Source organism: Engystomops pustulosus, chromosome 7 (assembly GCF_040894005.1).
Source record: "Engystomops pustulosus chromosome 7, aEngPut4.maternal, whole genome shotgun sequence".
Lineage (NCBI taxonomy): Eukaryota > Metazoa > Chordata > Amphibia > Anura > Leptodactylidae > Engystomops > Engystomops pustulosus.
In genome coordinates this window covers 99,852,318-99,877,098 of record NC_092417.1, presented here as the reverse complement: position 1 = coordinate 99,877,098, position 24,781 = coordinate 99,852,318, and the positions used below count along the sequence as shown (strand labels likewise).

The 24,781-nt window shown below is 43.3% G+C and overlaps 1 long non-coding RNA gene across 1 annotated transcript; it reads left to right on the top strand.

Annotated features, from left to right (window-relative positions):
* The first annotated feature begins 1,187 nt into the window (after nt 1-1,187).
* On the top strand, nt 1,188-22,928 carry LOC140068910 (uncharacterized). Its single transcript, XR_011848621.1, has 3 exons — nt 1,188-1,443; nt 22,388-22,491; nt 22,596-22,928. It is a non-coding gene; the product is annotated as an uncharacterized lncRNA (long non-coding RNA).
* The last annotated feature ends 1,853 nt before the right edge of the window (nt 22,929-24,781 follow it).

Sequence of the window (24,781 nt, the reverse complement as noted above, 5' to 3'; positions counted from 1 at the left end):
ATAATCATGGACAGGCAATAGAAGAAAAAATACTACAACACAAAAAGTCAATTAAAAATAAAGAAATAAGAAAATATGCAACAAGCTCCCTTTTTCCTTTTAACAGTTGTTCAGTCTTTACGGGTAAGAACAGTTTCAAACAACGGTGATCGTCCTTGAATAACAGACCATGCAGTGTCAAAGATTAGCACCTTCCCTGCTAAATAGCTGCACCAACACTGTGGTTGGTCCATGAAACAGGACACTACCATCTATGATTCATGTGACCAACCATGATCAACTGAAACTGCCTCCAGGCTCATATACTAAACTAAATCTCCATAAAGGGTAGGTGACTGGCATCACAAGTGTTAACCTTTAAAGTGCCAGGATCAAGCCCAACTGTGGAAGGAGGGTGTTCCTTTGCCATCACATGTCAAGTAAGATTCCCTATTACACTCTACTGGAAGCTTTTAATGCTGTACTGTGCAGGGGAGAGAAAGAAATGATCTACAACATGTTTAATATGGATACCTAATATAAAGGAACAAGAAACAACATAAAGGGAACCTGTCAGCATAAAGTGACCTAATAAACCCTCACCAGTTTATTGTCAAGTTGATTAACACCTTTCAGGTGATTTTTCTTTCAGGATTAACCATGGTGGTATCATCCAGAAAATCAACTTTTAAATGAAGAGTGAAATAGTTGTATAAAGTCACTGAGGCAAAGAGTTTAGCACCGAAGTCAAGCTCTCTCTGCCTCAAAACACCACCTTTACTGTATTTGATGCCCTTGGGTCCAGGATAATCACCAGTAGGCTCTCCTCTTATTGGGCAGGGCAAGCTTGGCTTATTTGCTAATCTCTCCACCTTCTTGACTTTATACAACCAGTTTACATCTAACTTTAAAGGTGATTTTCTGAATGATGCCAATATGCTGTGACATGAAACAAAGATGCTCTATAAGTATTAATCTGGTAGTGTTTTATTAGGTCAAATTGTGCTGACAGGTTCCTTTTAAGTACTGTAGTTTCCTGGTTTCACATCTTAACAAAAGAACTTTTTTTCTTTTATTCCTTCTGTCATTTTAATAAGTGTGAGAATAAACCAATCATATCCTTGTTATTTTTTTGTTATTTAAAAAACAACAATGAAAACCAGCCAATCAGATGTGTGTGTTTTTTTCTGCAGATGTGACAGAATCAGCCAATTAGAATCAGCCAATTCTTTATAAATAAGAAAGTGGCAGTTAGCAGCAGCCAATCAGAGGCTTCCTTTAAAGGAGGATGACAGTTGGGAGATGTCAGTTGGAAGGTTACTGTGGCTGCAGGAGGAAGACATCAGACCACGTCCCACAGCAGGAATCTCAGCACAAAGCCTCCGGCTCAGCCTCCAGGGAGCAGCAAGGACGTCTCAGGAGGAAGATTTACAAGGAACATCACAGGAGATGAAGTGATTATAGGTGAGGGAGCAGACGTGTGTATGATAGGAGACATCAGCAGATGGTGGGGACCTCACATCATGTACAGTACAGATATTGGTAGCACATTATATAGCAGTGAGCACCTCATAGGATAGAAAGGGACAACATGAAACACTGGTTACTAATGTATATTATATTAGTGGCAGGACAATGTACTGCATTAGACAGGAAAACTGCTCAAAGTCAATGTTAAAATTTGTGTAAAGTAAATATGTATATACAACATGAATCTGTGATAGCCCAATCTGAGGAGAGATGAAATAAAATGAGGGGTTTCTGGGATTACTGTCCCAGATTCGTTGGTTTTAGAAATGGAAATAGTGACAGTTGTGAATTCACTAAGCAGTCCTGTCACAGAGCGGCCATAGAAAGCTGCACATACACAGAAGGGCGGTGTTATCATGGATGCCTTGTAACCATTGCATTGTATTGTATCACATCTTGTATTGTATTGTTTTGTCTACTGTAATGTTTGTATCAAAATATAAAAATGTAGAAGAGATATCTTTATAATATGGTTATCGTGTATCATGTATGGAATCTGTATTTATGTTATTCTTTGTATTTATAACAATAAAGTTACAACTGTTTGGCCATGTTTACTTATGTTTTTCAGTTACATCAACTATAACTATTTGTAATTTTTTTTGCTTTCGTGTATACCTGTGCTTTTTAATCCATGATGTGACATCACTGGTGCAGCTGATGATACACCGCTGGATTACAAAGGAGTGATCGTGTACTCATCTCCGCAGGATTGCATTTATCAATATAGTATGCTTGCCTGTTTTTTTTTTTTTTATATATATAATTGGGTCAATTTGTAAGTGTAACTTGGGTGCTATTGCAAGCTGTTCATTTATTTAATTTGAGCAAGCTTATGCTCAACTTTCACTCAGGTCACAAATTGAGCATTTATAACAGTGCAGAGACAGTTCTCACCCTTCAAGTATATATAATATTTTCTTCCATCACATATTGTATTCTGAAGTAGCCAAGAGGTACCCCAAGTATACATTCACTCTTGCCTCTCAAGCAGTCACACAGTTAACCACACTGTACAAGTCTATGGATTTGTACAGCATACAGAAACCAACATTAATGTATAAGTATGGAAATCTATCACCATGATCAAGGATTGTAAACCCACCACAATTACATGCTGGTGTGTGCTCATTCTGGCAGAATGGGTTCTTTTTTTTTTTTTTTTAGCTCTTTATGCCCTTTTTTTTTTTTTTAAAAGGCTTTAAAAGTATTACAAATAAGCGTAAGGGGCTCCGGGCTTCATAGCTTTAATTGAGAACAGAGCCCATTTAAATAATTTTAAAGTCTTTTACATTAAACAAAAAGGGCTAAGCTGTAAGTGTGCTTGGTCTACAATCCTTCATCCTGGTGGTAGATTTCCTTTAATACGAAAAAGGATTCAGTGCTTACAAAAATTTAAAAAAAAACTAAGTAAAATGACACACAACATGGCAAAACAGTTACAGAATAAAAGCGAGAAAAATAATAGAAACAAGCTGTAAATCATTGTTTCCTTGGAGGTAGGAGAAACATGGAACACCTTCAGAGTAGGCTGCCACCACCATGTGAACAATGTCTACCTGTAAATTACACTGTTTCATACTTTTACTATATATATATATATATATATATATATATATATATATATATATATATATACATGATACAATAACCAGGCATACTGTATGTATATGATTAAAGAACCTTATAGATATGATAAGTAAACTTAGTTTACTGTATAGACACAGTAACAAATCCAGTTATACTGGTAATGTAACCAAACATACTCTATAAATACAGTAACAGAACTTTGCATACTGTATAGGTATAACAGAACCAAGCTAACCTTATAGATATGATAACAGAACCAAGCTTATTGTATAGATAAAGTAACAGAAGCAAGCTAACTATATCTATGTGGTATCATAAACAAGCTTAATGCATAAATATAGTAACAGAAAAAGCTTATTGGATGGATATATTATTAATAGTACTTACTATATAGATACAGTCAAAGGGGGAAATGTATAACACATTGGCGCTCCAGATTCCCAGGTTTTTCAAAATGACACATTCATGGGTCAGGAATGCCCTCCACGCCCTCAGGAACGCCCCTCCACGCTCACAAGGCATGGAGGCGTCGTAGTCACCGTAAGAATCAAAAAATTCTTGCATTGCGCAAGAAATTGCAATTCTTTCACTGTTTCAGAAAACTGGCATAGAAGCAGTGATTAATCTCCCCCAAAGTCTGCTTCTCAGCCAGACTGTTGTAAAGAAGCATTCAGTCCCTTTTTGCCCCAGCCTGATGCAACTCGAAACTTGGGTGGAGATTTATCATGCACTAGCGCTAGTGCACCTTTAACACTCCTCCACTCCCCCTTCGCGTGTAGATTACATACAGGCTATAATAATCACATTTGCTGGTGGGTTACCAGAAACTGCGATTATTACAGGGTTGACTGATAAATGTCTCCCAAGGTGTGTGTGATGTGAGTGTATGTATCTGGTGTAAGTTCCCCTGAATACTGCTGCTTATTATTAGGATACACAAATGGGGGAAATTTATCAGGACCTGTATGCCAGTTTTTGGCATGCAAGCCCTTAAATGCAATTATGCAATTATTTCCCCCTTTACCCCACCCCACGCCAAGTGGGCATAGAGAAAGGTGAAGGGGGGTATGGCTGGCAGAGGAGAGGGCCAGCACAGAGCGTTCCCATTCGTGCCTTTCATTTGCTAGAGCCTGCAAACATTTATGAGTTGCGGCACAATTCTGGCATACAAAAAAGCAAACCAACCATCTAAATCTGCGCTTCAAAACCAAAATAGCCCTCCTTTCCTTCTGTGCCCCGCTGTGTTCCCAAATACCAGTTCATGATACCAGTACATGATAACACCCACTTAATGTCATATTTGTGGGCATAAACTTAGTACTTTTAACTGTGCAAGTTTGGACTGTAAAGTGTTCAGAGGCTATGAAGCTTTTTTACTCTTTATAAAATATATCAACAGGTTTGTAATTTCTTTGATAAAACTTACCCAACCACACCAGGGGATGTGTAAATGTATTTTCCAGAAATTATTGTGCAGGAGGCAGTGCAAATTGAAAATACAGAAATACAGAATTTCGGTGTCAAATATGTTGTGCTCAGTTTGTTTGATAAGAGATGCCCACTATGAATTGTTTGCTGGGGATGACCTATTAATCGGTTATGTGGAATGTGTGTTTCAGAACTATTGTATTACAGCTATTATAAGTGCTGCCCCCGCGGTATAAATGACCATGGAGTATAAGAACAAGAACAGCTCAATGGCAGATAAATACTGTAGTATACATACCAGTGTTAGGATCAGTGGATCCCCTGGACCACCACGGGAGATGTAACTAGCCAACACCCGGAACCGGAGCCTAGCGGCACCTGGTATTCACCAGAGCCCGCCGCAAAGCGGGTTGGACTTGCTGCGGCAGGATACCACTAGGTCGTTCCCAGGTGTGACTAGCCCACGGTGGCAGCCGAGGTCGAGGTACCTTAGCGGATGACAATCTCGTAGACAGGTCCAGGCACAGGGTCAGGGCAGGCGGCAGAGGTGCAACGTCGGGTCCAAGTCCGGGGTCAGCAACAGGAGGTCCAGGCAGGTGGGAACGGGAACACAGCAACACGGAGGAACTCGGGTAACACAGGACACAGGAGCGGGAACACACAGGAATACACGGGAACGCAGGAATACACAGGAACGCAGGAATACACAGGAACGCAGGAATACACAGGAACGCAGGAATAATCGCTAGGAAGCTTTCTCTAAGGCTATGAGGCACAAAGATCCGGCAAGGGTAACAGGAAGAGGCAGGCTTATGAAGAATTGGGCAATATGGCCAGTGCCAATTAATGGCGCGCTGGCCCTTTAAATTTGGAGAAGGTGCCGCGCGCGCGCCCTAGCAGTCGGGGACGCGCGCGCACAGCGGAGGGGAGCGAGCCAGGAGCCGGGACGGGTGAGATGCACTTGCGGCGCGCTGGCGGGGGCAGGGCGGCACGGGTGAGCCATCGCGGGTCGCGGGACCACCCGTGACAGTACCCCCCCCCCTTCGGCCTCCCCCTCCTCCTAGGCTGGAGGAACCTCTGCAGAAGACTACGATCCAATATGTTGTCCTCTGGCTCCCACGACCTTTCTTCAGGCCCGAACCCCCTCCAGTCAACCAAGAAGAACCGCTTCCCCCTCACCGTCTTCATGTCCAAGATCTCTTTTACCTCATAGGTGTTGGTAGAGTCCGCCACTGGAGTAGGAGGAGGATCTTGCTGGGAGAAGCGATTCAAGATGACAGGCTTGAGCAGAGAGACATGAAAGGAGTTCGGGATGCGCATGGTGGGAGGAAGGCGCAGCTTATAGGCCACAGGGTTAATACGCTTCAGCACCTCAAATGGACCCAGATAGCGAGGGCCAAGCTTGTAGCTGGGAATCTTCAACCGGACATATTTTGAAGACAGCCACACTTTATCCCCTGGAGAGAAGATGGGAGGAGACCTGCGTTTTTTATCGGCCTGAGTCTTGGTGCGGGCAGAGGCCTGAAGCAGGGACTGATGAGTCTGTTCCCAAATAGCTTTAAGGTCCGTTACCAACTCTTCCACAGCAGAAACATCAGCAGACACGGAGAGAGGTAGGGGTGGACGTGGATGTCTTCCATATAGAACAAAGAAGGGTGATGCACCAGCAGACTCCGAATCCAGGGAGTTATATGAGAACTCTGTCCAAGGTAGCAAAGTGGACCAGTTATCCTGACGGGCAGAGACAAAGTGACGCAGGTAACAGCCCAAAGTCTGGTTAACTCTTTCAACCTGTCCATTAGACTGAGGATGGTACGCAGAAGAGAAGTCCAGTTTTATCTGCAGTTGATTACACAGGGCTTGCCAGAAGCGGGAGACAAACTGGACCCCTCGGTCCAAGACGATGTGCAACGGAAGTCCATGTAGGCGAAAGATGTGGGTGAAGAACTGGCTGGCAAGGTGTGGAGCAGACGGCAGGCCTGGCAGAGGAACAAAATGAGACATTTTGGAAAAGCGGTCGGTTACCACCCAGATTACGGTATTGCCAGATGATGGTGGCAGATCTGTAATAAATTCCATAGCCACGTGAGACCACGGGCAGGTAGGCACGGGTAACGGCAACAGAAGACCAGCTGGTTTTTGTCGTGAGGGCTTATTATGAGCACAAGAGGTACAGGACCGCACAAAATCCCGAACGTCCTTGACCAAATCAGGCCACCAATAGAATCGGGAAATTAGGGCCACAGAGCGCTGCACCCCAGGGTGCCCAGCCACACGAGAAGAATGTCCCCAGGTCAGAACCCTCTTTCTAAGTCCAGGTCGCACATAAGTCTTGCCGGGAGGTAATTGCAGGAGGTCCACCGGCGCTGCCAGCACAAGTCTCTCAGGAGGAACGATGTATCTCGGGGCACAGTCCTCCCCCATAACATCCGAAGCACGGGACAAGGCGTCAGCCTTGATGTTTTTCTCGGCAGGGCGAAAATGGATTTGGAAGTCAAAACGGGAAAAGAAGAGAGACCACCGGGCTTGACGCGGGTTCAACCGCTGAGCCGACTGTAGGTATTGGAGGTTCTTGTGGTCAGTGTAGATGCTGACTGGAAATCTGGCTCCCTCCAACAGATGACGCCACTCCTCCAAGGCAAGCTTGATGGCCAGAAGCTCACGATCTCCAATAGAATAATTCCTCTCTGCAGGGGAGAAAATTTTGGAGAAGAAGCCGCAAGATAGAGTTCGGCCCCTAGGCCCCTTCTGAGTAAGGACCGCTCCAGCTCCTACGGAAGAGGCATCAACCTCCACAAAAAATGGCTTCTCGGTATCTGGTCTGGTAAGGACAGATGCAGAAGAAAAAGCAGACTTTAGTCTCGTGAAGGCCTCGTCAGCTTCTGGGGGCCAGGCACGAGAATTGACACCTTTCTTCGTTAGCGCCACCATAGGAGCTACCAGAGTCGAGAAGTGAGGAATGAATTGTCTATAATAATTAGCGAAGCCCAGGAATCTTTGAATAGCCCGTAGTCCCACTGGGCGTGGTCACTGAAGAACCGCAGATAACTTGTCAGGATCCATTTGCAAGCCTTTATCGGAAATAATGTAGCCGAGGAGTGGAAGGCTTTTTTGATGAAACAGGCACTTCTCTAGTTTGGCGTAGAGATGGTTGGCCCTGAGGTGGCTGAGCACTTGCCGTACATGGGAATGGTGGGACTCGAGGTCAGCAGAATACACAAGGATGTCATCCAGGTAAACCACAACACAGCGGTACAATAAGTCCCTGAAGATATCGTTGACAAACTCTTGGAAAACGGCTGGCGCATTACAGAGTCCGAAAGGCATAACTAAATATTCAAAATGCCCATCACGGGTGTTAAAGGCGGTCTTCCACTCGTCGCCCCTCCTGATGCGGATAAGATTGTAGGCCCCACGAAGATCCAGCTTGGTAAAGACTCTCGCACCCCGTAGGTGATCAAACAGCTCCGTGATCAGCGGCAGAGGATAGCGATTCTTAACGGTGACTTTGTTAAGACCGCGATAGTCAATACAGGGGCGGAGAGAGCCATCTTTCTTGGTGACAAAAAAGAAGCCGGCGCCTGCCGGAGAGGTGGATTTGCGAATGAAGCCTCTTTGCAGATTCTCCTGGACATACTCGGACATGGCGGCTGTTTCAGGTACGGAGAGCGGGTACACCCGACCCCGAGGAGGAGAAGATCCAGGCAGCAGGTCGATGGGGCAATCGTAGGGACGATGTGGAGGAAGGGTCTCAGCTTGTTTCTTGGAGAACACATCCGCGAAGTCCGGCTACGGAGCGGGAAGCCCCCCCAAAGGCTTAGGAGACAAGGTAGAAGTCCCAACGATATGTTCCACAAACAATCCCAGATCTTACGAAAAAGATTCAAAGAAAAAGGCTACCCGCAGAACATCATAAGAGATGCCTACTCCAAAACCAAAAAACTTTCACAAAAAGAATGCCTGTTACCTAAGAGTAACAGTGGAAAAAACAACACAGATCAAATTGGAGGCAGAGGACCAAATTTCATCACTACGTTTACATCCGATCATAAGACCATCAAAGCGGTACTGTCAAAATACTGGCCCATCCTCCTCAAGGATCCGCATCTGAAGGAATTCATTCCACCCAACCCACAACTTACATATAGAAGAGCCCCCACACTGAAAACCATCTTAGCCCCCACAAAGATGCGACTACACAAAAAGGCAGACCACCTCGGGAAAAGGAAACCCTCTCTATTCCCAGATCTAAAAGGGAGCTTTAAATGTAACAGTACCAGGTGCCTTACGTGCGATATTATTGCACATCGCACACACTCTTTTTGCTCTACGGTCACAGGAGAGACTTTCGAAATTGACAAATTCCTTAACTGCGCATCTGATTATGTTATATATCTGTTCCAATGTCCCTGCCACCTCCAGTATGTCGGCAGAACAACACAGTCGCTTAGAGAAAGAATCAATACTCACAGAAGCAAAATCAAAAGTGGCTTCCAACTCCACAGTGTCTCACGACACTGCCATCAACACCACAATAATGACATTAACCAACTTTCTCTTTTGCCCATAGAACAAATCCCCAAAGATCACCCAGACCGTTTAACGCAGCTCATTAAACGAGAGAACTATTGGATTTTTAAGCTCAATACTATGTGTCCCTATGGTCTAAATGAAACTCTGGAACGCGTTTAATTCATCCACCATCCAATTTCAATTCATAATACGTGATTTCACCATCCAATTCATACCCCATTTCCCCCCCTCATATGTCTTACATTCTCTAAGTTCCTACAGGTCTATACTTCTACACTTTACAACACTAGATCTTTATTACCATAGTTTACCATATACTTGCCCAATATTCCCCAGACTGGGTGATATAGGTCTCACCATCTCACTTATTTTACTTGCCTCCTATACTTCTACTCCCTAATAACCAATACTCCTCTCATCCTACTAACCTTTCCTACTATCCAGCGCTGTCCCCGAAGCTCCTTTCTCTAACACTCCGACCATGCCCTCACTGCGCACGCGCGTATATCGGTACGCGCATGCGCCATTCACCAAGCAAAAATACATAAAGTACGCACCACTGCGCATGCGCATCTCCGCTCGCGCATGCGCACTACCCACTCTCCATGTCCATTTAAACCAGCAGCGGAGCCGGCAGGGGCGCGCTACACAGCACCCTCGCCGGCCCGCATTGCATCTCCTGTGAGTACACATTTATGTCCTTCATACCCACCGCTAAACCAGTTTCCCTATCCCACCCCATAACAATATATTTTTCCACAGATCCTCCACTATTTGCCGTCTGGCCAGATCCCGACTGTGGTAAGATACCCACACTTACTCACGACACTCCTCCCTTGCAGTAAGATGTTATTACCCTTGCCCTCATTCCTCTCTCTTAACCTGTAGATACCACATTGGGTAACCGTTCTCGCTACACCTGGGACCAATCACTCAAGGGAGGACAATAGGGTAGGGATTCATTCATTTCTATTATACATTCAACTATCAGTGATTTTTTAATAAATACTCATTTATCTATTTATGTATTTATGTATTGATATACTGTAAGAACCGACATTCTCTACTATCGTCTTTCTTGTTTCCTCCCTTTTATTATTAAGTACTGAGATACCTATGAAATTGTTTTATCAATCTTATTTTATCTATTTATTTATGAAATTGTTTTACACACTTGCAACTCAATGCATGAACCTCCACATATGCTAATTGAGAGGCATATCCCTAGAAGCTCTCATATCTTATAAATATTTTATAAACTTTTATTATATGCTTTCTGTTTTTATAACATAATATATACATAATTATGATCTTTTGTAATTGTATCTGGGTCCAGCATCCAGTAGAATATGCGTACCTATTTATCTTGGTCATAGACTTTCTGGTATACTTATTGTGTCTTTGTTATAGATATTTTTGTGTTCGGACCTGATGAAGGAGACATTCCGCCTCCGAAACGCGTTGTCCACTATAATCCTGAAATAAAAATTGAACATCGAGCAGCGCGGTTCCAGCCTGTTTTTTTCCCTTATCTAAACCCAAGGTAGAAGTCCCGACAGGGAGCGGATGTAGAACCTTCATACAGTGTGATGAACAATCCGGACCGCAGCGGAGAATCTCCCCAGAAGACCAGTCCAGAACAGGAGCATGATGTTGCAACCAGGGGAGGCCCAGCAGGAGAGTGGAAGTGCACTGGGGCAGCACAAAAAAGGACAGTCTTTCTCTATGTAACGCTCCAACTTGCAGGAGCAGGGGTTCTGTGCAAAATCCGATGGGCACGGAGAGAATTTGGTCACTGACCGAGGCAATGGACAATGGCTTCCTGAGACGAACCACCGGGAAATGATGCTGGGAGACCAGGGCAGCATCCATAAAGTTCGCTGTAGAGCCTGAATCCAGGAAGGTGGAAACTTGGATCTGGGTGCCAGTGCCAACGCTGAGGAGTACGGGGAGAGTCAAGCGTGGAGAAGCTTTATTCACACCTAGGGACGCTTCTCCTGAGAAGCCTAGGTGCTGGCGTTTCCCGGACGTTGGGGGCGGACAGGACAAGCCGCGACGAAGTGCCCTGGGCTGGCACAATACATGCACAGGTTCTCCTGACGTCGCCTGGAACGCTCTTGTAGAGAAAGCCGGACTCGGTCCACCTACATAGGTTCATCAGCAGAAGATTCAGCCGGGGGCTGAAGCGGCTTTTGGAATACAGGTGCCAGGCGAGGAAGACGTCTAACCCAGCCTTGGGGGTACTCTGAGCGTAGTTCCTCAGCGCGCTCCTTAAACCGCACATCAATTCGAGTGGCCAGGGTGATTAGACCACTCAGAGTTGACGGCAGGTCCCGTGCTGCCAGCGCGTCCTTGACCTGCGCAGAAAGTCCTTTCTTGAAGGTAGCAATGAGGGCCGCATCGTTCCAGGCAAGTTCAGAAGCCAGGGTGCGGAACTGAACTGCGTACTCTCCCACAGATGAGTTACCCTGGCGCAGGTTCAATAATGCAGACTCCGCAGAGGAAGCTCGGGCCGGTTCCTTGAAGACTGACCGGAATTCTGCCAGAAATTCCGAGAGGGTAGAGACAACCGGGTCATCCCTGTCCCAAAGAGGAGTAGCCCAGGCCAGGGGCTTCCCGGAAAGGAGGCTGAGGACAAAGGCCACCTTGGACCGCTCTGTGGAAAATTGCGACGGCATAAGTTCTATGTGCAGGGAGCACTGGGTGATGAAGCCCCTGCACATCTTGGGATCCCCGTCATACTTGCCGGGCAAAGAGAGACGTAGCCTGGGTTCAGCAGCAGGAAGATAAGCCGGGGTAGCAGGAGTCGCAGCGGCCACCTCAGGAGACTGTTGCTGATGCTGGGTAGCTAGCAGCTGTTGCAGCATGGCGGTGACTTGCTCCAGTTGATTCCTTTGTGCAGCAATCTGCCGGGACTGGTGAAGGAGCCTCGGCGGGATCCATGGCCGGATCTTACTGTTAGGATCAGTGGATCCTCTGGACCACCGCGGGAGATGTAACTAGCCAACACCCGGTACCGGAGCCTAGCGGCACCTGGTATTCACCAGAGCCCGCCGCAAAGCGGGTTGGACTTGCTGCGGCAGGATACCACTAGGTCGTTCCCAGGTATGACTAGCCCACGGTGGCAGCCGAGGTCGAGGTACCTTAGCGGATGACAATCTCGTAGACAGGTCCAGGCATAGGGTCAGGGCAGGCGGCAGAGGTGCAACTTCAGGTCCAAGTCCGGGGTCAGCAACAGGAGGTCCAGGCAGGTGGGAACGGGAACACAGCAACACGGAGGAACTCGGGTAACACAGGACACAGGAGCGGGAACACACAGGAATACACGGGAACGCAGGAATACACAGGAACGCAGGAATGCACAGGAACGCAGGAATAATCGCTAGGAAGCTTTCTCTAAGGCTATGAGGCACAAAGATCCGGCAAGGGTAACAGGAAGAGGCAGGCTTATGAAGAATTGGGCAATATGGCCAGGGCCAATTAATGGCGCGCTGGCCCTTTAAATTTGGAGAAGGGGACGCGCGCTCGCCCTAGCAGTCGGGGACGCGCGCGCACAGCGGAGGGGAGCGAGCCGGGACGGGCGAGATGCGCTGGCGGCGCGCTGGCGGGGGCAGGGCGGCACGGGTGAGCCCGCGACCCGCGATGTGGGTCGCGGGACCACCCGTGACAACCAGTATGCAGATTCTTTTGCTTATGGTGGTGTTACTGCACTTGCTTTAGATGTTTGGTCGGTGCAAGCTTTTTATAATCCTTGTTAGTACTCTAATGAAGGTGTTGAAGGATAAGAAAAGTGTGCCATGATGCATGTGAGGGCTATTGTTGGGCTATACAAAGGAAATCTGTTACCCATTTTGACCATACAAACTGTTTTAAAGAGGACCTGTCACCTGTAAAAATGACACTAGGAGCTGCTTACTAAAGTAACACTGCTAGCGTTATCGGAAACCGAGTGCCGTTTTTACAGGTGACAGGTCCTGTCTAAGTATTGAATGGATGTGTAATCATACCATTGTGCATTTTAGCAGCAGGACTATGGAGTTATGAAGTTATAATCCAGCTTTGCGCCTCTTGCAAGGGCTCTGGGTGGGACTCTCAGCTTGAAGAGTTTAATGTTAAATGTTCAACTGCATCAGGATCAATCTACCATAGAGTAAAAAATAAAACATATAGTAGAAGCCCAATCGTTGCTATTGTGAAAAGATATGAGCCACTGATCCATGCTACCTGCGTAGCTGCGCGCCCTCGTCCGGCGATCCTGCCGTCTGCGCATGCGCAGAAGAGCAGGCCCGCGCCTGCGCGGTCACTGCTCCGAAACAGGCGCGGGCCTGCTCTTCTGCACATGCGCAGGCGGCAGGATCGCTGGACGAGGGCGCGCAGCTACGCGGAGCTGTGCGCCGAAGATGGGTGAGTAGGAGGGGTAAAGTGGCTACCGGGGCGTGGAGTAGCCGCCTCGTGTAACCTCAGATGCGGCTACTCCACGCCCCAGTAGCCGCATAAGTAAATTTGAATATATGTGTAATAAAAGTTATCAAAAAAGTGTGTGGACGTGAGGATTAGCCCTTAAAAGGGCTATCCTCACGTCCCATTGATCCACCTACCACCCAATCTACCTTTATAGGTAGATTTGTGGTGGTAGGTTTCCTTTAAATTCCACACCAGAATCCACTGGTAAAGTCCAGTGAACTTTGCTACCTTTCGTAAAGTTTGAGGAAACATATAGGGACGTCACTATAGCATGAGATCTGATGTGTTTTGAACCATTAGGGTCCTTAGTTGTAGGCTACGACTAAGGACTCAAGCGGTCCAAAATGCATCAGATCTCTTGCTATAGTGACGTCCCTATATGCTTTTTTTAATTAGGTGGATTTTAATCTTCACATTTTTTTAATGCCTGGATGCTGGATAACTTCTTTTTTTCATTGAATTAATATAACTGTTACATATTGGCCCAGACTTATTAAACTGTTTGAACCAGTTTTCCATCTGACTTTGCACTAGAAAGAATGTACAAACTGGTTGTACATGTATTTATAAAGTGTCTGCACCAGTTTTGTGTCCTGGCTAAACTGTGTCCAACAAGACAGAAAAAATGTGCATCAAAAAGGGGCGTGTTACTGCTTAGTCGGACCGTGTGCTTATGTACAATACTGGTCATGACCAATCCACCAGGTCCCTAGGCATTATAAAATGGATCAAATGATTGCTCTTGTCTTATAGCATGTCCTGAATACTCAATTATGCATACATACCCCATCTGCATTTAAGATGAGAGTATTAATATAGTCACAGGTAAGACAAAAGCATATTACAGGCAGTCCCGGGTTACATACAAGTCAAGTTCTGTAGGTTTGTTCTTAAGTTGATTTTGTATGTCGGAACTGTATATTTTACAATTGTAACCAGGATTAACAATAAAGCTTAATTACAGACACCTTTAATAACTTTTACAGCTGTTTATTGTTGCCTAGGGCTAAAGTACAGTAAGTTACCAACAGCCAGAGGTCTGTTTGTAACTAGCGGTCGTCTGTAGTTGGCTGTTCTTAAGTAGGGGACCGCCTGTATAGATATTACATTCAGTGTCCCTAACATGGCTTTTCCTATGATTGCCTTCTCCACAAATCATTTCCTCAGAGTTTTTAAACACACATCTGAAGTTCCACACTTTACCATAATTCCCTCTCTCCTGGACCCCTAACAGTATCAGCTTGCTGCAGTTCCTAATGCTATGACCTAAAATACCTCATATCTGCCTAATGTACTACCTAATACTTATGTTCCCTCGGTGTGCCTGTGAATTTCAGTATAATACTCACTAAGTGGTCCCAACCATGGTATGTCACTATTAGTGGCCCCATTCACTATTCCATCCCATTAAGGATCCCTAATAAATATTAAGTTCCTTAATTGCCTGCCTAATATACCAGTGTCCCTGACAATATCCTGTACTATTAGGGTAGCAACACATGTTGAATGGCTGCAGGATTTACAGCATGTTGATACTGCTGTTATTCTGCCATGTCACTTACACTGCACAGATACACAAAGAAGCCACAAGGCTGAATTATCATTGGCTTTGTGGGAGCACCAGAGCCAGGTTCTACAGTTTAAGCAGGGCGCCCCAGCCAGGTAGGTAGAAATACCTCTGCCTTGCTATAATTTTAAGACACAGGAAGCGTGGTACCACCATCACACTATCTGCATCCTTCACTGAAAGCCGGCGGTGAGAAGCTGGAGATGGAGGGAAATGGTTGCTGCATTATATATAAATTTAAGGGGTTGAAGCATTCTATATTAATTAATTATGATGCTTAATTATACATAAATTAACCTGTCATCACTATTAACCTACCCTAAATTACTGCTCTGTTATATTGGGCTACACCAATAAGTACCACCCATATCTTTGTTTTCATTTACCAGATTCTCCTTCCATGCCAAAAGATAAATATGCAAATGTAGATGAAGTTTTTTGGGGTGTTACCAGAGCCCTCAGAGCTCCATCTCGACAGTAATAACAACTCCCTCTGCTACATTTCCACTGCCCAGCAGTGCTCTGCCACACCATTTCAGCCCCATTTCTATATTTTTAAAGTGAAATTTTGGCATGGAAGGATCATCTGTAAATTAAAAATAAACCTAAAGCTGGCATGTGTGGGCAATGCTCTACATAACATAGAAGTCTGTTGGGGTAGATAAATCATGGTGATAGATTTCCTCAACAGGAATGTGTAATAAATTAAAAGTGTATAAGCAACACAATGGGGCTTATTTACTAAGGGTCCGCGGACCGCACTATCATCAGATATTCCGACGATTTATGATTTGCGCCGCATTTAGCAGGGGATTTTGGAGCATGCGATAGGAATTTGGCGCATCGGCCCCGGCTTTGATGCGACACAAATTGGGGGGCGGGCCGTCGGTCTGACTGATTCAGACTAAGTGCAGGATTTAACATTTAAATTGTGTCGCAAGACATGCATTTACATACATCGGTAAGAAGATGGTGAACTCCGGCGGACCTGAGCGGGGAGTGACACATGCAGGATATTGAGCGCACAGTGTAAGTGAATCGGGGCAGCTGTGCATTCTCGTCGGACAATGCACCCCGGGGAACGCACAGAGATGGGTAAATGTGCCCCAATGTATTAATTAATAAAGGGTTGAAGTACCGGGGTGCTGACAATAATGACTGAGCGGGATGCTGTATAATTCAATGAGAGTTAACAATAGTTAACAAGTGAATGTATAACACAAAAGTTATTGTGCAGGATGCTGTATGATACAATAGTTAATATGCAGATGCTCTATAATACCATACTAATGAGCGGGATGCTGTGTAATACAATAATTAATGAATGGGGTGCTGTATAATACAATAGTTAAAAGGTGGATGCTGTATAACATACTAGTGTATTTGCTGGATGTATAACACAATTATTTATGAGCAGGGTGTTGTATGATATAATAATGATTAAACAGGATGCTGTATAATACAACAGTCATTGTGTGGGATGCTGTATAATACAATAATACAATAGATCATGAACAGGATGCTGTACAATATAATAATGAATGAACAGGGTACACTATAATCAATGACACGACTGCCTTCTTATCAGCTATGTCGTTGCAGGACGGGTTTAAGTTTGCCTCTTTCGACGTAGAATGTCTATACACCCGCATTCCACAGGACCTTGGCGTTGACTTTTACACCATAATAGTTTCCATCCCTCGCATGTCAAAACCAGTGTTCCATTTAGTCCGTTTTTACGGCTTAAAAGACTCAACAGTGACAGCTCAAAATTCCAACAACAAGCACATGAACTGACCTCACGTTTCATAGAACGGGGGTATCCAATAAAAGATGTTCTTAATGCATTTCACAGAGCCAATGCAATTCCTCGACGGAGTTTACTTTTCAACGCCAAGAAACGTAGAAACCAGGGCGGAACGAGATTCGCTTTCTCTTTCCATTTTAGCCCTAATGATGGTGCTATCCGTGAAGCTATTATGTACTCCGCCAGGGACCAAAATTGGCTGACATAACAGCTTGTAGGCCCCTTGTGACCCTTAGATGTAGCCCCACAGTAGGTACTGAGCTAGTCCGGAGTAGATACTCCGCCCTAGACAAAGTTGGCTCAGCCAGGGTGCTCCCAAAGGTAACTACAAGTGTGAGCATTGTAACTTTTGCATGTACAACCTGCAGGCTAAAACTCTAAATTTAGGGGGTGTGAAAATAGATGTAAAACACTTTATCACTTGCAGGACCACTTATGTGGTATATGTGCTCATATGTACATGCAATAAATTTTACATCGGAAAGACCATTCGGAACATGTTCACGAGATTTAGGGAACACCTCCATTCAGTGTCCACTGGTAATGGTTGCCCCAGACTGATTGAGCACATAGAGAAAGAGAAAAAAAACAACAACGAAGGAGGACGGCGCCTCGCGTGATAACGCGTGATAGTCCTCCTCAACAAATCTGACTATATCAAAGAATCTTTTCGTCTCCTGTCAGATACGGCCTTCTATTCCAAGCTAGAAAAGAATCCCATACACTTGTTCAAGTCGCAACTTTATACACTCTTGGACGAGGGTTTTAAATCAGGAGTTCTCTCCAAAAAGGAGCTCCAATACCTACGAATCGAAGAACCAGCAACGGCAACGTTCTACTATCTACCCAAGGTGCACAAAAACACCACCAACCCACCTGGACGCCCCATCATTTCTGGGATCAATTCCCTCACGGCCAACCTATCCCATTATGTAGATCTGTTTTTACAAAAATATGTTAAGAATTTGGTCTCTTTTACCCTAGACACTTCAGATTTAATCAGACATGTTCTTCCAGTTCCCTGGTCTGATTCCTATTTGTTCATTACCATGGACATTTCCTCCCTCTACACTGTAATCCCCCACGACCTAGGTGTTTATGCGACTTCACAATTCCTTGCCCGTGATCCTAGTATGTCCAACACCCAGAGCGACTTCATCCTGAGGGCTATTACATTTATCCTCCATCATAATTATTTTTCTTTTAATGACCAGATTTTTATACAAAAAAGAGGCACAGCGATGGGTAGTAAATTCGCTCCCAGCTACGCGAACCTGTATGTAGGTCTCTTCGAAGAACAGAACATCTTCACGCATTCATCTTATGACCAATGTGTCGTCTATAAGCGATATATAGATGACATCTTTATAATCTGGAAAGGGAGTGAAAAGGAAGCTCTGGATTTCATTGGGGACCTCAATACGAACAAGTGGGGCCTACAGTTTACATCCAATATTACATCCAACTTTGTGGAATTCCTTGATGTCACGGTCTATCATGTGGACCAAAGGATCCTTACCAAAACTTATTTTAAATCCGTTGACAGCAACAGTTACCTAGATTTTGCCAGCAACCATTTCAAAAAATGGAAGACTAATATACCTTTTGGTCAGTTCAAAAGAATAAGGCGAAACTGTACCACCGATGCTGACTATATCACACAGAGCACAGTCTTAAAGGATAGGTTCAAAGCTAAAGGCTACCCTCCTCCTCTCATTTCCTCTGCCTGCGCCAAGGCAGGCGTCTTAAGCCAAGACGAATGCCTTAAACCTAGCATAAAGAAGACCGGAGAAGCTTTCAACCGAGCCAACTTTATCACCACATACTCTAATGATGGTGGCAAAATTAAACATATCCTCAAGAAACACTGGAATTTATTACTCCACGACCCATATCTCAAAAATAGCATTTCTGCTAATCCCACCGTCACTTTTCGACGACCGCTTTCCTTAAAAAATATCCTTGCACCTAGTCGGTTACGCACCTCCAAAAAAACAAAACCTGACCTATCTTTCTTTCCAAAAGTCTTAGGCAGTTTTAAATGTGGTCATAACCTCTGCAAGTGCTGCGATACCATCCACCACCGAAGGTCCACTTTCCAATCTAATACAACTGGAGAGTTGTTCGAAATTAAAAGTTTCATCAACTGCAGCTCTAACTTTGTTATTTATTTAATTGAATGTACTTGTAAACTACAGTACATTGGCCGCACTATCCAACCACTGAGAGAACGAATGAATAAACATCGGAGTAACATCACTAACGGTTTTCTCCTCCATAGTGTATCAAGACATGCGGCCCTGTACCACAAACAGAACTATAAGGAATTTAGCATAACACCTATTGAACACATTAGTCCCTCCACCCCCCAGCGTTTCGATCATCTAAAGAAACGCGAAATGTACTGGATTTATAAACTTCAGTGTCTCATGCCTGCCGGTCTCAACGAATCTCTTGAAAATATCTTTTAAATCATACACACATCTCTACTTATACTCTGAGTCCATTTCCACTCCATTGAGGTCAATATATCTTTTAATAGAGTATACAATTCCACACAACACATCTTAATAACGTATGAAATTTATTTATTAAACAATAGATTACATAATATCACAAAATATATTTTATTACGTATGTAATCTATTCACTGAACATTTTTTACTAGTCAGTTTAATATTTTTGTGTACTTTGTCTCATGTAATTTACTGACCATTATTTTAACACCACTAGGTCTCATGTTTTATCCCATATCTATTCAGCTTATGCCAATGGACCTATGGCTCACTGCTTATTTATGACTTAGGCATCAAGATTTTTGTCATTTTTGTCACTTTTATATACCTTATTACGTGTTTCCCCCTAGTTACTTTTTATGTACCTTTATCTACTACCCAAATGTATTATGTATTTATTATTATTATTAATTTTATTTTTATTAATTGTGTATCATTCATATGTATTATTTCTTTCATCCATTTATTTATTCAATCACCAAAATTTATCTTTAAATACCTTATTCTACTATTTAGGTGCTGTCATGTTTAGTCCTTTATTCCTTTTCCCATCTGCCATGTACTTACACTCTGCACAGATACACAGTGCCTACATTTGTCATCCCCTGTATCTTATTTATCGAGGTTCCGATCCCAGTGCGCGTGCGCCGGCTTTCAATTTGTGTCGCACTGCACGCCAGCACCAATGCGCATGCGTCCATCCCCACCGCCCGCCGCTCTACACGCAGGCGCCGGCGTTCCCATCCCTATATCAGACCCACTCCCCGCGCGCCTCCTTCAGTAGCTGACCGACTAAGTTCCCTCTTAGCGCTCTTTTGTAAGTATAATGGACTTCATCCTTCTGTTTATCCCTAATGCCTGTTAATTAAAGGTCCATATCTTGATTCCTTGCCTTTTTGTTTTCCTTTTCAGTCTGAGTTCCCACTCAGTGGTCCCATGTAAGTCTCCTATCTATTATTAATTTTTTAGTTTCAACTTTGCTTCTTATGCCCTCTAGTAATTATAATTATATTTATTTAAATTTATGTATTAGATTTACCTATCTACTGTACCCCTCATACCTTCCAGCTACTTGGCCTTTTCACCCCAATTAGTCTATGTATATTTATTTACCTATTTTACATCATATGTTTACATAAGCCCACTTCATTTCTCATCCTCCACTATCCATTTATCTAATTTCCTGTGCATACACTACAAGTACTGCCCATCTCTTTTATCCTCTATGACCCAGCTATTATGTTACTACTTTCCCTATATGTTTATGTACTTTTCTCGTACTGTACACCCCTTTTCTTTTCTTTATTTTATATCAATACATCTTTTACATTGCCGCGTGTCTTTAATATAATTATTTATTAAATACTTTTTAACCTATTATATTTATATATATGTATTTTCGTTATAATTGTATTTTACTAATTACGAATCGATTTATATGTGTTCACACTTCATGTATTTCATTGTACTCCATCAATTTTATGTATATATCTATTCTACTAGTTCTGGTCTGACGAAGGGGTCTCCCCGAAACGCGTTACTGGATATCACTGCTACCAATAAAATTTGTCGTAACCATTACACTTGGAGAGATCTTTATTCGGTTACAAGCGCACTTTCCAGGCCCCCTCCACCTTTTCCATTATTGCATGATTGAGCACATGAGGTTGCACCACTCCAATGAATCAAACCCACTTCGATTCGCGGGCATAGAAAAGGTAGAGAGTAACCCTAGGGGCTTCTACGCCGTGAAGCGAGGTGGATTCTTAGGTGCAGGGCCATGGGCTCTCTCGGTCTTAATGACTGAAACAATCTCAGTGTTTTTCTATGATCTTTTGAAAAGACGGTATTACTAAAATTTATTCACTTCCATATGCTAACATTACCCCTCTACTGTACTTTCTCGTTTGCTATTGTTTTTAACACACTGTATGTTTGGACAAGTGTTGAAGCTTTCACATATTTGTATGTGTTTCATTGTTGCTATGTATCTATGACAACCTCCCGGGGGCCGGTGCTTATAACGTACATGCCCCAGAAGGATGACGTCAGAGGATAGAGGAAGCGCTGTTCAGCGTGAAACGGCCCGTCGCCTTGCCGCATGTCGGCGTCTTGTACCACCTGTGTATATCTGAATAAAGATTGAAGACTTCTTCGGTGAGTGCCGCGGTCATATTTCCTTCCTTGCTTACCTGAGGGTACACTACAATACAATAGATCATGAACAGGATGCTGTATAATACAATGGTTTATGAATGGGGAGCTAAGTAATGCAATAATTTATGCATTGGAGGCTGTATAATACAATAGTTAATGAGCTAGGCACTGTATAATACAATAATAAAAGAGCAGGGTGCTGTAAAATACTAAAATGAATGAGCGGGAAGCTATGTAATAAAATAATTAATGACGGGGGTTTATTATACAATAGTTAATTAAAGGGGTTATTTTTCAATACCATAAGTAATTAGCCGGCTGCAGGGTTTTTTTAACTAAGGGATGTCTATACAGTAAAAATTTAGTGGGTTGTATTGATAATGAGAGGGCTATGTGAAAAGAAATCAGATGATAAATTTATAAAATATAATTAATTTTGTGGGGAGGACTTTATAGAATTCAGGTGGGCTTTATGCTGTCAAGGTAGGGCTATCTATAATAGAATAATGGTAAATCTTGTGGTCTTACTTTCTTCTCACTGGAAAATTCATGATACCATTTATTCAGACAGATATTCCGGTAGTATGTCCAAATTTTCTCAAGGTTCTTTCTTTGTTCGTGGATTTTCACAATGATAGTTGCAGAGTCTAGTTAATGATTGGATTTTACTTTATCATTGTGAAATGATGTGCATCTAAATAGGAATGGTAATTGCACATGTATTTCATGGGAAACAGTCTTGGTTGATGTTTTTATCCAGAAGAAACATGAAGTGGGTTTTACAAATTTTTCAGAAGCATGCCATTAATTTTGCAGATTTTAAAGAAGATTTTAGACCTTCAAGCAAGAAAGAATCTCAAAAGAAGCAACAAAGTGAAGATTCATTGACCTCTTTTGATACATTTGTACACTGAGACAAGGTAACAAGAAATTTTACTTTACTGCTAGCAATTCACTTTATTTTCCTTTGTGGTCCTACCAGCTCAAATTAATTAAAAAGACTTCATACTTTTATTTTTTGCAGACCAGATAAGTACTCATTTTCCAACACTATCTTGAGCTGTGGGCGAGAGGGTAGTTAGCACAGAACAAGTTCTAAACTCCTATGGCTGGTAAGAAAGGTCTATAAATCTTTAACAATGTAACCAATCTTTTAAATAAGTTTAATGCAATCATCAAGTCCAGAGAGATGAAAGTCTTCTGATTGAGATTGCATTTTTACTAATAACTATATAAAAAGCTTGTATTTCAGGAGAAGATGGTACATGAATCAATGGAATAGAATCTTGGACCATCGCTCATCCTGTAACCTGTTACAGTAAAGATTCCAACCTGTGGCTGCTTTATTCAGACAGATATTCAGGTAGGATGTCCACATTTTCTCAAGGTTCTTACTTTGTCCAGGGATTTTCACAATGAAAGAACGCAGAACTTCGGCTGCGCGGCCGCGGCTCCGGGGAAGGAACTACTGCACATAAAAAAGCTGCATAAAAAAATATGCATATAGATGTAATAAAGTTTTGTAAAAGACACCCGGGATGTAAGGATTAGCCCAAAAAAGGGCTATCCTCACATCCCATCCATCCACCTACCACCCCTTCTACCTTTATAAGTAGAATCGGGGTGGTAGGTTCCCTTTAAATAAGTTTGAGGCAATCATCAAGTTCAGAGAGATGAAAGTCTTCTGATTGAGATTGCATTTTTACTACTAACTATATAAAAAGCTTGTATTTCAGCGGAAGACGGTACATGAATCAATGGAATAGAATCTTGGACCATCGCTCATCCTCTAATCTGTTACTGTAAAGATTCCAACCTATGGCCACTTTATTCAGACAGATATTGAGGTAGGATGTCCAAATTTTCTCAAGGTTCTTACTTTGTCCATGGATTTTCACAATGATAGTTGCAGTAAAGAGTGTAGTCAATAATTGTATTTTACTGTATCATTGTGAAACAATGTGGATCTAAAATAGGAATGGTAATTGTATCTGTTTATAATGGGCCATGGTTTAGGTTCATGTTTTTATCCAGAAGAAACATAGGGTGGGTTTTACAGTTTTTTCAGAAGCATGCCATCAATTTTGCAGATTTTAAAGAAGATTTTGGACATTCAAGCAAGAACGAATCTCAAAACAAGCAGCATAGTGAAGATTCATTGACCACTTTTGATACATTTGTACACCGAGACAAGGTAACAAGAAATGGTACTTTACTGCTAGCAATTCATTTATTTTCCATTTTAATTATATCAGCTTTATTTATTTAAAAAGACTTTCTACTTTTGTTTTCTGCAGGCCAGATAATACCTCATTTTCCAACACTACCTTGAGTTGTGGACGTGATGGTAGTTAGCACAGAACAAGTTCTGAACTCCTAGGGCTGGTAAGAATGGTGTACAATTCTTTAACATTGTAAGCAATCTTTTAAATAAGTTTTATGCAATCATCAAGTTCAGAGAGATGAAAGTCTTCTGATTGAGATTGCATTTTTACTACTAACTATATAAAAAGCTTGTATTTGAGCAGAAGATGGTACATGAATCAATGGAATAGAATCTTGGACCATCGCTCATCCTGTAACCTGTTACAGTAAAGATTCCAACCTGTAGCCGCTTTATTCAGACAGATATTCAGGTAGGATGTCCAAATTTTCTCAAGGTTCTTACTTTGTCCATGGATTTTCACAATGATAGTTGCAGTAAAGAGTCTAGTCCAGTGGTGGCGAACCTATGGCACGCGTGCCAGAGAGGGCACGCACAGCCCTCTCTGTGGGCACGCGTACCATCTTCCCGTTCCATTTCCCTGTTAATCACTGCAGCTCAGGCAATGCAGGAAAATCTGCCGCTTGCCGAGAGCTTCAGTGATCTCTCATACTGTAGTCTGCATCTGACCTGCTCTGTGCTCACAAGTGCTGCCTTAGACACAGAGCAAGTCATTGCCCGCCCCTCAACTCCCTCCCCCTCCTCCCCTGCAGCCGGGAACTCCGTGAGAATGAGGGCAGAACATCCGGAGCTTACACAACGCCCGGTGAGTACATGGAAGCAGCAGCTGCTCTGTGTATATGTGACAGGCAGCAGGCAGCTTTGGGACACTAAACAACTACAGGTCCTTATTGTTTAGTGTCCCAAACTGCCCTGTATGACAGCTTCCCATGGTCGCAAATCTACTGCCCCTGGCTGGATCCCTTGTTGCTGTGCCATGCTGCCAG